This window comes from Xyrauchen texanus, chromosome 40, assembly GCF_025860055.1.
Source record: "Xyrauchen texanus isolate HMW12.3.18 chromosome 40, RBS_HiC_50CHRs, whole genome shotgun sequence".
NCBI lineage: Eukaryota > Metazoa > Chordata > Actinopteri > Cypriniformes > Catostomidae > Xyrauchen > Xyrauchen texanus.
The window spans coordinates 27,318,318-27,332,902 of NC_068315.1; the positions used below are offsets into that span (position 1 = coordinate 27,318,318).

At 38.1% G+C, this 14,585-nt stretch overlaps 1 pseudogene; it reads right to left on the reverse strand.

The window, feature by feature from the left end:
• The window catches only part of LOC127633409 (serine/threonine-protein kinase BRSK2-like), a 28,067-nt pseudogene that overhangs the window by 5,518 nt on the left and 7,964 nt on the right, over positions 1 to 14,585 (reverse strand).

The window sequence follows — 14,585 nt, forward strand, 5'->3', positions numbered from 1 at the left end:
TGTGTATGTATCCGCTTTTTCAAATTTTCTGATCGAAAGGTTATTTCCTTTCAAATATTTGATTGACAGGTGAGTGGTGGTGCTTCACTGCTGGCCGGGTTCAGGACAGATGAGCGTTTACACCTCAAAGCAATGTGTCCACATTTGATTTTGTGGCTACCTCCGTATTTGTTTTTTGTGATCGGATCACAAAATGTTTTTCACCACATTTACGCTTGTATTTAAATTAAAGGGATAGTTCACCCAAAAATGAAAGTTCCCTTAAAAATTTCTCACCCTCATGGTAAGAAACAGAACACTATTTATGTCCTTTTTTACTCTAAATCGCCACTTGTACTTCCACTTTCAGATGTAAAAGTGAAAGTAGAGATTTACAGTAAAAAAAGGACTTATCTTTTTATCTGTTTCTCACCCACACCTATTTTATCGCTTCTAAAGACACTGATGTGATGTGACACCCCACTGAGGGTGTGACAGGGCGGAGGGCAGGGCCAGGTCGTGATTATACACACCCGGTCCCTTATCAGGCTAATTAAGCCTCCGAGAGGGATAAAGGCCGAAGGCAGACGGTGGTGCGACGAGAGAGAGATCGTTTACGGACATGTCCGTCGTGTGTGTGTGTGTATGTTTGTCTTTTGTTTAAGTTAATCATTAAAATATTGTTTATATCGCCAGGCCGGTTCTCGCCTCCTCCTTTCCATTAAACTGCTTTACACAGGGGTTGAGACAGAAAAACAGCAAATTGTTGTTTGATATTTACTAATGTTTAATGAAAGTACACATTACACCATGCAATAAGTAATCCAGAAGTAATAAAATAAGATTACTTAGAAAAAGTGTAATCTAAAATATCACTTTTCTGATTACATTAGTTAGTGTAATTTTTAATCTGTTCCAGATTACATTTTAGAAGTACAGTAATCTACCCAACAGTAATCAACCCATATTATACATTCAAAACTGTGGAAAACATCTTTCTATAAAAATGTGAAATAATTTGAAATGCCTTTTCTAACCCAGATCGAAATGTATCATCTGTTCTATTTGAGAGAGTCAGTTTTAAATACACAAACATCTATTTTAAACAAAGTTGCTTACTGTCTGCACTCCTCGGGCAGTAATAGTTCATTGTTGATTGTCCTGGGCAAATAGCACAGACTTTTGTGAATAAGATGCAATCTATAAGACTAATTTACATTGATAGGAGATGTGTTTGCACCGAAAAGACTGATCGCACTATGAAATCGGCGACAGGAGGCCAAAAGTTTTGCTGCCGATTACCGAAATGCAAACCATAGCCCTCCAGTGGCTGAAGCTGGAAGTGCCGTTGAGGTGAATTGTCCACAGGATGAAACCAAAAGCGAGTTTCTAGTTGTAAATGTGCAATACAGTCAACAGGAATGCATATTTTATTAATCCTGCCCCTAACCCAAACCTCAACCCTAAACCTAACCATCAGTGGAGTAACAATTATCATTTTAGTATCGCGCTCACCATTGTTTATGAGAAAGTGATTACTTCCTGGTTTCCACTGCACCAGAACCCGTGTCTCAGAGATAATAGTAGTGTCACAGCAAAATGTTTTCACACTTGAATTGATGCAACTTTTTCTGATAGGGGATGGTGCTTGACAGTAATTGGGCAGAATGAGTCGATTTCAGGGTACATGAACATTCGGAATTAGCATGTCGATTTCCCGTGTGATCACACTGGAAAAGAACGACAATGACTTAATCTATACATATGGCGTAGCACTTTACCAGATAGTGCCTGGTTAAAATGGATTGTGTGTGGTTAGTGATTAAGATGCAGGATTTTGCACTGAATTATCATGCACGAAATGTGCCACAACCGTTTACTTCAAAAGAAAGCACAGCCGACACTGGCTTTAGCATTTATCTTACCTGATATAAGGCTAAACGTAACACTGTAGATTCCAAAATCCTTCTGACCTTCCCTCTCCCTCTCCCTCTCTCTGTCCCCCTCAGAGAACGAGATGTCTACCTGGAATTTGACAGGTTTCTGGAAGATGGATGGACCTCCAGAAGACTTGTACTCTGCACGAAAACTCATCTGAGAGATTACGCTGTGACTGAGGGAGGGGATCTGAATACAAGACAAAAGAAATATAACAATAATAGAGCAGTGTAGTAAAATGAAAACAACTAGTGGCATGACTGTCTCTGTGAATGAGTCAATACCATAAAAATACCATAAAATAGCTACAAATGTGTGCAGATTTTGTGATCAGAATTCTGTCTTTCCAAAAATAATAACTGCTGATAATTTCACAAACAAAACTCCAATAACAAAGCAGTATATAGTATCTATTTTATTTGCTACTAAGTGCCTAAAACAGAACTCTAAATATCTTGCAAACATAATATCTTTCAACATATGTATTTCAAATATGGCTCAGCGGTTAAGGCTCTGGGTTACTGACAAGAAGGTTGGGAGTTCAAGCCCCAGCACTACCCAGATGCCACTGTGGGCCTTTGAGCAAGGCCCTTGACCCTATCTGCCATATCATGGCTGACCCTGTGCCCTGACCCCAGCTTAGCTGGGTTATGTGAAAAAAATAATTTCACTGTATAATGTGTACAAGACTTCAAGTCTTGTAAACAAGACTTCTGCTTGACTAATAACAAAAGCCAGCCAATCATACTAGAACCAGACTGATCATACTGTGAATTCGGCAACAGTTGGTCGAAAGTTTGGCTGCTGAAATCGGTCGCTGCTTACCAAAATTCGAACCACTGCCCCGCAAGTGGCTAAAGGTGGAAGTGTTGTTAAATGTATGGGCATGTGTGAGGTTCAGTTACTGGGAGAAATGGTCACATTGTGGCACCAAAAGCTAGTTGCATTTTAGTAGTAAATTATGTCAAATTAAATCTACCCCCTAACCCAACCCTAAACCTAACTGTAAGTGGAGAAAAAATGTAATTTTAAGGCGGAAATGCAACCTCTGCTTCAACATCTGAACAATTACATTGCAAAATCAAGGAGTGCACTCACAGAGAGAAATGCATGGACGATGTCAGCTTTGATGGAACTAAGTGGCTTGTCCTTGATGACCACAAAAATCTGCTCTTCTTTCTCCAGACTGATGAAATTCCCAAACCAAGACCTCTTAGCCAGTCTGCATGACCACAAACACAGACAGAGAGACAGACAGGCACTCCGATAAACTCTATGACTCTGAGACAAAGCATATTAAAGAATTAGATTTCCATTTTCCAGAAGGAAATACCAGTGCTTGCAAGACAGCTAGAATAGTATTAAAAAATGTAGGTAATCTTAGGTTTCAGGGGCGTTCAGTGTAAGCACACATCTTGTTTTCATTAGGCTTGGCATGAGAGTCACTGTCCAGGGAAAAGGTGGCTATAAATGGCTAAACATATTTAAGGATGACAAGACCAAACACAAATCAGTATACAAATAGATGTTAAAAATTCTCCACTAATCATAATTAAGAATTCAAATATTATGATAACATCAGTACTGCATAATTGTATCAATGAAAGTTGTTAACTGTATCCATGTCATGTACTCTGCACTATTCTACACCATTTTGTTACTTAGGTAGTGTCGGTAGCGTGTTCACACTGAAAATGCAACGAAGAGCATATGAGAATCCGTATGATGTACTTCTTGAACAGAAAAAGAGAGAGTGAAATTTTGGATACTACAATACAAGTGACAACTAGCAAAACGTCTTTGAAGACAGCACTTTGCGAATGTGAGTTGAATGTTCTACCATCTCCCCACACTGTGTACACTATTTGAGATATAAGTGTTGGACTGATGTTGGCTAACGTGTTAAAGCCAGTGACTACACATTACGTGCATTTGAAACGTCATTTGTGGCAGCTGAAAAAAGACAAATACTTCCATGTAATAAAAACAGCATACTTCCTTCGAAATCAAACGAGTGTGACGTCATTTAGAACAAAAGCTGGACAAAATGAACGTGTTTTTGAGTTCGTTTTGGTGGTTCATAACAGCTCACCAACTTTTAGGCAACTTACCAGCTGCTTAATACCTTCTTACTCTCATTGGTCCATGTCATCAGTAGATGTGACCGGGAGCTCCACCTACTTTGAGGCTGACAGCTAATTCCAATTAAATTGTTCTGTCAATTAAGATCAATGAACATAAACACACCGGAGTGCAGAGTTATTAGCGAGCTGGTGCAAACTTACCAATATCTGTATAATCGTTCACGTAGAGAGATTTTCCAAGACCATGTCATGCAATTTTTTTGTTTAATTAGTCTTCAAAAGGAACCAAATCTACTCAAATACTCTTTAAGTGCCCATTCACTCTTTGCTTTCTATGCTGCCTTACTCATGTGCCTTCTGCAACGAAAGCCATTCACACATCCGCCCAAAGAGAAATATGCTTCATATCATCATTATTTTGTCTGTATTCTATCTATTAACACTCTTTTATACACCCATATTTGCAGTAGTATCAGTGTCATCATAAATTACAATAGTGTAATAGAGTGTAACCAGCACATATTATTGACATGTATAGCATGTTAGCATATTTGCTCCATAAATTCAGAACGTAATCAAGACAGTTTACACATTATTTAAGGCATATCTTATTTGTAATAATCATTGAGTAGTTAAAGCAGCTTCTTTTACTGATCTTGAGTGAATTCTACTCATAGAATTAGGCATGAAGTTTGGCAAATGTTACTTACTCTGGACTTGATTCTGGAGTTAAACTGGACATGTCCTCTGAAGTTGGCACTATTGGAGTGGATAAAGCAAGATTTACACCTATAAGACTGAATGCATCCATTCACTGACAATAATAATCCTTACAATTCAATAATCTATTCTACAGAAAATATACAGTGGCCCACCCTGCAACTTGCGCCGATGGAATTGTGGTGACCCCAGAAGGTTGTTCTTCAATGAGTTGAGGCGTGTCCTCCAATGGGCGGAGCTACTGGCAGCCATGTCCCCACCTCCTCCTGGACTAGAGGGTGGGGTCAAGGAGAGTGAGCCGACGCCCAAACCTCCTCCCTCGACTCGGGAGGAAGAAGAGGAAGAGGAGGAGGAACAGGGTGGGGTAGCATTGGGGGGTGGGGGTGATGCACAGGGGTACCCAGGGGGGTAGGCAGGGGAGAGCCCTGAGGGGTGACCTGAGACATGGGATACAAGCTTTTAGTCACTGACTTCAGCACCGCAGACGGAGAAGCAAAGAACAGGAAGCGGGGAAAGGGTGACAAGAGCGGGGAAGGGGAGGGAGAGCGAGAGGTGGGCAGGGGGAGGGACTTCTTGGACTTCAGTTGGGGGTGGTCAAGGGGAGTTTTGTTGGGTTCATGTGGTCGATTGGGGCGAGGGGTGGTGCTGCCGCTTCCTGCTCTGGTGGCTGCAGCGACCTCTGATTTGCTGAATGTAAAGATGGGGATCTGATTTGATGGAGAGAAGGAACGGGATGGAAGATGAAGGGCATGGCAGATGGAGAGAGAAATACAAGTGAAAATGAGCAATGGCAGGTGATACAGCCTTTAGTGCATCAGTGACACTGACGTGCACAGAACGGGGGCAGCAGGGGCGCACTTTCGTTTTGAACGAGCTTTCGAGTGGCATCACCTCCCGCAGGAGTGCCCTTCAAGGAAGCAAAAAATGCAGTTGAATTCACCCCAGAATATCGAAGTGCCATTACCTCAGATGAGTAACAGGTCAGATAAAAAGTCCACTCCATGTATTGTGTTGTAAGTTCATCTAAAGAATAATAATCGATTGTTTACGCATTTCCGACATTGCATACCAACATTGCATACCTCTAGTGTAGCTGTCAGGTTCAGCCAAAGCCAGTTTGGTTTTGTTGAAACTAGTAAGCCATTAGACTAATCACTATGCCACTGTACCGCAGCTCCCTATACGCATATTACGCAGCCTGCGTGGGGCACCAACTCCCTAGGGGGGCACTATCATACCCTGGGGGGCACCAGAAACTCCACTGTCTGTCATTAATAACTTCTTAACTGTTCATGCATCTAAAAATATTGATATTTTTGGCATGTTAACTGACAAATGCAAAAGTTATTTATTAATTAATATGCCATATTTTAGAACTAGTAAAATTGTGAAATAATTTGAGATTTAGAAATATACATTAACTACATAAAAATCAGTGTGATACATGAGAAGACATTTTTTATCAACATTTCTGTTAAATTATATTTTAATATCACATAATATTAAATTGATATTAACATATAATGTGAGAATTACTAGTAATATGAATGAATTTCCTAACACTCATAACTGCTCAATACAACTTAGTGGTTAAAAATAATGAAACTAATGAATTCATGTTCAACTAAACATCATCAATACAGCTCTATAACTCAAGTATACAACATTAATACTTCTTTACTATGTTTTAAGGTAAATCTATTCTATTTACTCTCATGAACTGTTGAATGTTATTCTGTGTGTCTGCTGCAAGCTGCTTCATCATCAGAAGCAGTTGTGGACAATTTACTCTTTCAAGCCCTATTTAGACTAATGTGTGCATGAACTTTTAGAACTTTTGCTCACGCCACATCCCCTTTACCATTGATTTAGTTTATTTGTAATGTTTGTTACATCTGTCATGTCTGTTTTGTACAGGAATGTGTGTGTGTGTGTGTGTGTGTGTGTGTGTGTGTGTGTGTGTGTGTGTGTGTGTGTGTGTGTGTGTGTGTGTGTGTGTGTGTGTGTGTGTCTGTATGTGGATATGTGTGCATGTTTGTAAACAAGATGCAGTCCCGGTGAGACCCAAAAATGTGTGTGTGAGAGTATGGGAAAAAGGCTAAAATGTAAGTAAAGCGTTTATAAGAAAAATATAATTCATAGATGTACAAAAACAATTTCATGTTTAAAGCCACAGTTGATGCCAGGGTCAAAATTGACCCGTGAACGCAGAAGAATATTTAAAGATAAAATAATGCATCCCGTATTGAATAAAAACGGGATGCAATTTGCCCCATATTTAAGCTGGTCAGATGGTGTCACGGTGAAATCATTCCTTATATCAGTGCTAATTTAACACTGATATAAGTAGGAAAATTTGCATATGGTGGGTAAGGGACCGTCTTAAAAGTCCACAAATCGTGCTAAAACAGTTTTTTCTATATAAATGTTCAATAAGATCAAACAATGTATGAATACAATCACTGAGTCATAAAGACAAGACAAGAAGTAACAATAAAAATTATGTGGTATTTATTGGTAATTATTATCTACCTCTTCTGGGTCAAAAATGACACAAACACAATAGGGGGGTTATACCGGTGCCACATTAACTGATTTTTCCATTGATTTTCAGGTGTGAGCTTAATTTACATAGCGCACATTAGCGTCTGACACTGGGAGGTCATTAATCACTTGATCGTTGGGACTCCCTGCTGGGTTAATGGCTTCAAAAACGGAAAAAAAGCACATCAGGCTTGCTTGAAAAAATTATTCTGTCCACAGGGCTTTTGTGTACTCATCAAGTGACCAATGAGCTGCTTCTTTTACTGAAGAACTAACAAGACGTCAAGCTGAACTGAACGTTTTCATTGCACTCATCTGCATATCATCACAAACGCTTATTGTAATCCATGGTGATTCCGACACCAAACATTTTTCCTTCCTTTTTCCACACTAAAACGACAAATTCTACGTTAAAAACAAACCCCTAAAAACTGTACAATTTACACTACAAAAAAAGAAAAATTCTGATTGGATGAGTCGTATTTGAAGCCATTGTAAAAAGCTAGTGATATCAACCAAAAATGGAAAGTGAATGAGGTGGGTAAATAATGACAGAATTTTCATTTTTGGGTGAACTATTCCATTAATAAGAAAAAAAGGCAAACAGGTACTTACCCTGGGACTACTTAGAGGACTAAAAGACAGGCCAGTTGATGCTCCACTAACAGATCGAGATCTATGCAAGAGTGAGATCAGGTCAAGAGTCAGTAGTAGCAACATTAACAAAGTTCCATAGAAATGTGCATGTCTGTCTGCATGAGTACCTTTGGCTGTGAGACGATGTGTCCAACGCTCTGCGTGGGGGTGTGGGAGAGCCCTGCTCCGTTACACTCAACACCTCCAGACTCTTCCTCTCTGGTCGACAACGGCCATGGCGGCTTAACATTGGTGAGTCTACACGCTTCCGTGGAGGGTCTATATACGAAACAAACAGCACACTGAGTATGTATGCATGGAGGCTATACTGTATGTGTTTAAGTGAGGCTGTTTTCACAATTGTTGGTTGGATTGCTTGGTCCGAACCCGAGATCGATTCCACCTCCTCCCCATTCCCTGCTATTCCTTCTCACAGTGTATTTGTGGGTCTGAACCTTGGTACGTTATCGCCATTAATGTGAGTAATGTTTTATTTGTATGGTTTGATTGCATCTTCGTCACATTTTCCTGTGTGTCATGATCGATCAGACCCTTGTCATATAATTCGATGGTGTATTTCCACGTAACTCCAAAATGTGATAAGTGTCCCATTAAACTTGACGGCACATTCTCAAAGGTTAGACATTAATGAACACAGAAAGTTAGCTAATATTGCTCATTAGGATCGCCGACCAGAGGTTGCGTCTATTTAAACCTAGCGCTTCATATAATCAATGTTTTGTTTAAAGTCATGAAATCAAGCATTTTTCAATAACTGTCCAATAAGTGTAAGGATAGTATTTGGGGTAAAAAGTCCCCCTGTTGCAGGGGCTAAAGTCCCCTATTAAACTCATTGATTTTCTGAAAATTGCAAATAGATTTGTTATGAAAAATGTTCAAAGCGGTCTCATATTGACTCATCCATTCATAATAGAGTTTAGTTTGTTTAGTTTTTTTATAGAATACTTGAGATGTAATAGACCCTTTTCACAGACTGTGATGACGCATTTCAGCCTTATTTATCAGCGTAAATCTTGCACTTTTTTATATTATACATTTTTTTAAATATTGAGTGTAAATTCATAGCATTATGCTTATTGTTATATTACCCTGGAATTAGTTTTAAAAAATGAATTACCACAGTTGCAATGGGGTTTATATTACAGCTGCTGAGAGAGTGACAGTAAATGTGTCATCTTCTCCCATTTTATTTGTCTTAATCCACCTCTATCTATTTTTTTCTTCTTCTGGAAAGTCATTCAAATGTAATAGTGGAGTTTTTCTTTTGGTCTGAGCAAATGGGTAAGTGTAAATAATATTTGCTCTGATCTTCCATTCACCGCCGTCGAAGTTTAACCTGCAAACGTTGACTTACATGTTCCAAAAACCAGAGTGTGAAAAAGGTCTATAAAATGCCAGATGTGTTTGAAATGAACAGGAAATGGATAACCTTTTCTGAAGTAGTTATTTTGAGTAAGCATCATCTTAATTTTTTACTCAAAAAAAGCATCTTGGTGTCTCAAAACTATTTTGAAACTATAGTTGACAAATTTTGCACTATAACAATTCCCCATAAATCTACACAATATCACTTTAAACTCCCTAGGAGCCTTTTACCCTGAGTGAGGGAGCCTTTTTCCCCAAGTGTGGGGTAAAAGGCTCCCTCACCACCTTTTATCCAACTGAATTTTAGTAGAAACAACCATCTGTTGCTATTACTTTTCACACAAATTATGTTGCTCTATCAATATTCAATAAAAATTCTTTTAACATTTTGTGAATAGAGAAAAGCTAAATTTCTTTAAGGGAGCCTTTAGCCCCATTGTGCCATATATATATATATATATATATATATATATATATATATATATATATATATATATATATATATATATATATATATAAGATGTAATGTGTAGTGAATTGAGACTTGACTCAGATGAAAGACTTGTGAACATCTCTGGTATACTGTATAGAGCTAAAATGATTGTGGATAATATAGTGAATTTGATGAAAAAAGTTCATATTGATTTCTCGGACTTTTGATTGCAGACTATGGTTTCTTTGCAAGTCTGAGCAAAGTTTGAGACATTGTTGAGATGTCTTCTGAAAATCTTCTGAGAACATGTGAGTTTACCGGCTCATTTAATCCAAATAATCATCTGAAATGTAGGAGACTCTGACTACTCTCCATGTAATCTCACTGTTGTGATTGAGAAACTATTGAGACATTAAAGGGATAGTTCACCCAAAAATGAAAATTCACTCATCATTTACTCGTCCTCATGCCATCCCAAATATGTATGACTTTCTTTCTTCACCGGAACACAAACTAAGATTTTTAGAAGATGCACATAAAGGCATTATAAAAATGATTCACACAACTCCAGTGGTTAAATTGATTTCTTCAGAAGCAATGTGATAAGTGTGTATGAGAAAGTGATCAATATTTAAGTCTTTTTTTATTATCAATCACCATTTTCACTTTCACGTTCTTCTTTTGTTTTTGGCGATTCACAATCTTCATGCATATCGCCACCTTTTAAATATTGATTTTCTCACCCACACCTACTCTATAGCTTCTGAATATTTATATTTAACAACTGAAGTCTTATGGATTCATTTTATGTTTACTTTATTTGCTTTTTTGAGCTTCAAGGTTTTGGTCACCATTCACTTGCATTGTGAGGACCTACATTCTAAAAAAATTTTTTTGCGTTCAGCAGAAGAAATAAAGTCATACACATCTGGGATGGCATGAGGGCGAGTAACTGATGAGATGTTTGGTGTGAAACTTTCCCTTTAATACGATTTTTTCTTTCCTATGTGCACTTCACACCAGTCAAAGGAAACGACCTCTGATGTCAAATGGACCTGGAGCTGCACCAAAATCTCTAATGTATGTAATAGCTAACTCAAAACTCTGGCACAAACATTGTTCCTCATCTCCAATCAATTTTGTAGATGGAGAAATTATAACTGACAGAGACTGACCGCTAGCAGCAAAACTGTCAAAAACAGTGGAGATTCTGGAATCCACAAGTTCTAGGGTTGTGTTAATGGACACTTCAGGGAAAGATGCATACCAACATTGTTTCTGGGAGGAAGATCCTCATCCTCATAGCTGGGATAGCGCTCTTTCCGATCCAGCAGGAGATAATAGATCATCTTCTCCTGGTTATCTCTGAGAGAGAATGACAAACAATGTTACAGAGTAAATAGATTGTCATAATTTCCAAAGAAAATGTGAGTTGTGCTTGCTCATGTAAAACTTGCCGTCATGATCCTAGAGTGTTGTGGATGGTTGCAACGGTGTTGCTATTTAGTTGTTTAGGGGTTTTGTGGTTTTAAGCATGTTGCTATGTGGTTGTTAGGGTTCAGGGTGGTAGCTAGGCCTAATTCAAAAGAGCCAAGTCCATAAGTCTCTTGGGTATGGCTTAAGACCTTCCTTCAATTTAAGTCAATGGGCTTCTTTCACTTGTTCGGTCGCTAAGAAAAGTAATAGCACACCTCTCTTTAACATTCTTGTCTCAAACATGCAAGACAATTAACGTGCAAAAATTAATAATTAATAAAAGAGTTAAAGGAATAGATTACCCAAAACTTGTAATTCTCTCATCATTTACTCACACTCATGCCATCTCAGATGTGTATGACTTTCTTTCTTCTGCTGAACACAAACTAAGATTTAGAAGAACATTTCAGCTCTGTAAGTCTTCACAATGCAAGTGAATGGTGACAGAACTTCAAAGCTCCAAAAAGCACATAAAGGCAACATAAAAGTAATCCATACATCTCCAGTGGTTAAATCCATATTTTCAGAAGTGATATGATAGGTGTGGACGAGACATAGATCAATATTTATGTCCTTTTTAACTGTAAATTCTACTCCCTGCCCATTAGGTGGTGATGTGCATTAAGAATACGAGTCACGAAACACTAAAGAAGAAGAATGTGAAAGTGGAGTAAAAAAAGGACTTAAATATTGATTGTTCTTTCACCAACACCTATCATATCGCTTCTGAAGACATGGATTAAACCACTGTAGTCATATAGATTACTTTTTATCTACAATTTTTTTTTGGAGCTTCAAAATCCTGGTCACCATTCACTTGTATTGTATGGACCTACAGTGCTGAGATATTCTTCCAAAAATCTTCATTTGTGTTCTGCATAAGAAATACAGTCATAGATATCTGGGATGACATGAGGGTGAGTAAATGATGAGAACAATTTATTTTAGTGGGAGTGAGATGATTATAAAAAACACAAACACTTCACTTACTCTTCACACTGCAGGTCTTGGGTGAGTTTAACCCTGTCCTTGAAACACCCCAGAGAATACATGCTGTCCAACACATCTGGGTCCAGCTCTGTGAGAGACATGATCCTTCCCATGCACACACGCCTCGGGGGCGGCTGCTCAGGACATGACTCATTACGGCCAGTTCTATATCACAGACAAACACACATTCAACCGTGACCTGCAAGATTTCTGATGACATAGAGCTGCTTGAATAAATCAGATTTGACTTTGTCAATTATAGAACTTATTCACGCTAGCACCATCTTAAACTTTTAATGGGAATGACAACAAGACTGTGAGGGATACACTTACTATATCTTCAATCACATGAACGGTATAAAGCTCCTAGATCACATCTGATTTTCCACAACTCATGTTGTCTGGAGTTCTTTGGATACTGAATGTTAATATATTATCAATGTTTTGTCTGCGAAATGATCTAAAAACATTTGAAACTGCAGTACAGCCATTGAAGAGACTGTAAGTTTATCTCTCACAGCCTCATTATCATTCCCATTAAAAATCAAACATTGTGCTAGTGTGAATTAAGTCTATGAAAGATGCAAGCTGTAATAATTTCATATTTGTTTATAAATAGAATTAGGGCGCCTAGGTAGCTCAGCAAGTAAAGATGTTGACTACAACCCCTGGAGTCGCGAGTTCAAATCCAGGATGTGCTGAGTGACTCCAGCCAGGTCTCCTAAGCAACCAATTTGGCCTGGATGCTAGGGAGGATAGAGTCACAGGTGGTAACCTCATCGTGGTCGCTATAATGTGGTTTGCGTGCATGCTGCGGTACCTTGCTTGAAGTACCTCCTGTTTTCAACAGGTGGCAGTAAGTGAAACTCCAGCTGTATAGTCAACGAGCAGCTATACAGGACAAACCACACTCAGGCTTGCTTGGCACTTGTGACATCATAAGGTGAGAACACGTTCTTACATTCAAACTCAGCTGGATGGAGCACATTCCGAATGCAGGGATCTCAAGAAGTGTTTTCTAAGTTGTGGTGTTTGGTGTTTATGGCGTGACGCAACCGAAGGGCTCTAAAAGCATCTGCCTGATACAGGTGTACATTGACGTGTCCTTAGAAAAACACTTATAATGAATAATAAAATAACTGATAACTGATTTTACAAATGGATTGCTGCGGACTGTAATTCGATGATATGCTTATGTTCATTATATGGAAAAAATATATTGCCTTCTAAAGCCACTTTTTGTTTTATCAGTGTTTTACCTGTCTGTCACAGACATGTAAAGCATTTTAAGTATCTGAATTATTATAAAAATAAATAAATAATTATATATATATATATATATATATATATATATATATATATATATATATATATATATATATATATATATATATATATATATATATATATATAGACTGGCAGCCAAAAGTTTGGAATAATGGACAGATTTTGCTCTTATGGAAAGAAATTGGTACATTTATTCACCAAAGTGGCATTCAACTGATCACAATGTATAGTCAGGAAATTAATAATGTGAAAAATTACATTTCACCCCACACTTCCAGTAGCACTTGCCATAGATGTGGCTGTTTTGTCGGGCACTTCTCATGCCTCTTAAAGTCTAGCTGATCCCAAAAAAGCTCAAAGGGGTTGAGATCCATAACACTCTTTTCCAATTATCTGTTGTCCAATGTCTGTTTCTTTGCCCACTCTAACCTTCTGTTAGTTTTTTCTTGTTTTTCTGTTTCAAAAGTGGCTTTTTCTTTGCAATTCTTCCCATAAGGCCTGCACCCTTGAGTCTTCTCTTTACTGTTGTACATGAAACTGGTGTTGAGCGGGTAGAATTCAATGAAGCTGTCAGCTGAGGACATGTGATGTGTCTATTTCTCAAACTAGAGACTCTCTGATGTACTTATCCTCTTGTTTAGTTCTACTTCTGGCCATCCACATCTCTTTCTGTCCTTGTTAGAGCCAGTTGTTCTTTGTCTTTGAAAACTGTAGTGTACACCTTTGTATGAAATCTTCAGTTTTTTGGCAATTTCAAGCATTGTATCGCCTTCATTCCTCAAAACATTGATTGACTGATGAGTCTCTAGAGAAATGTTTTTTTTTTTTTTTAAGTTTTGACCTAATATTGACCTTAAGACAAACAAAGTCATACAGTGAGTGGTAACTCAAAAACAAACACAAAGACAATGTTAAGCTTCATTTAACAAACCAAATAGTGAACTGTGTTTGATATAATGGCAAGAGATTTTCTAGTACCAAATTATCAATTTAACATGATTACTCAAGTATAAGGTGTTGGAGTGATGGCTGATGGAAATGGAGCCTGTCTAGATTTGATAAAAAATTACTGTTTCCATATAGTGATGGTGCTGCTTTTTACATCCTCACTA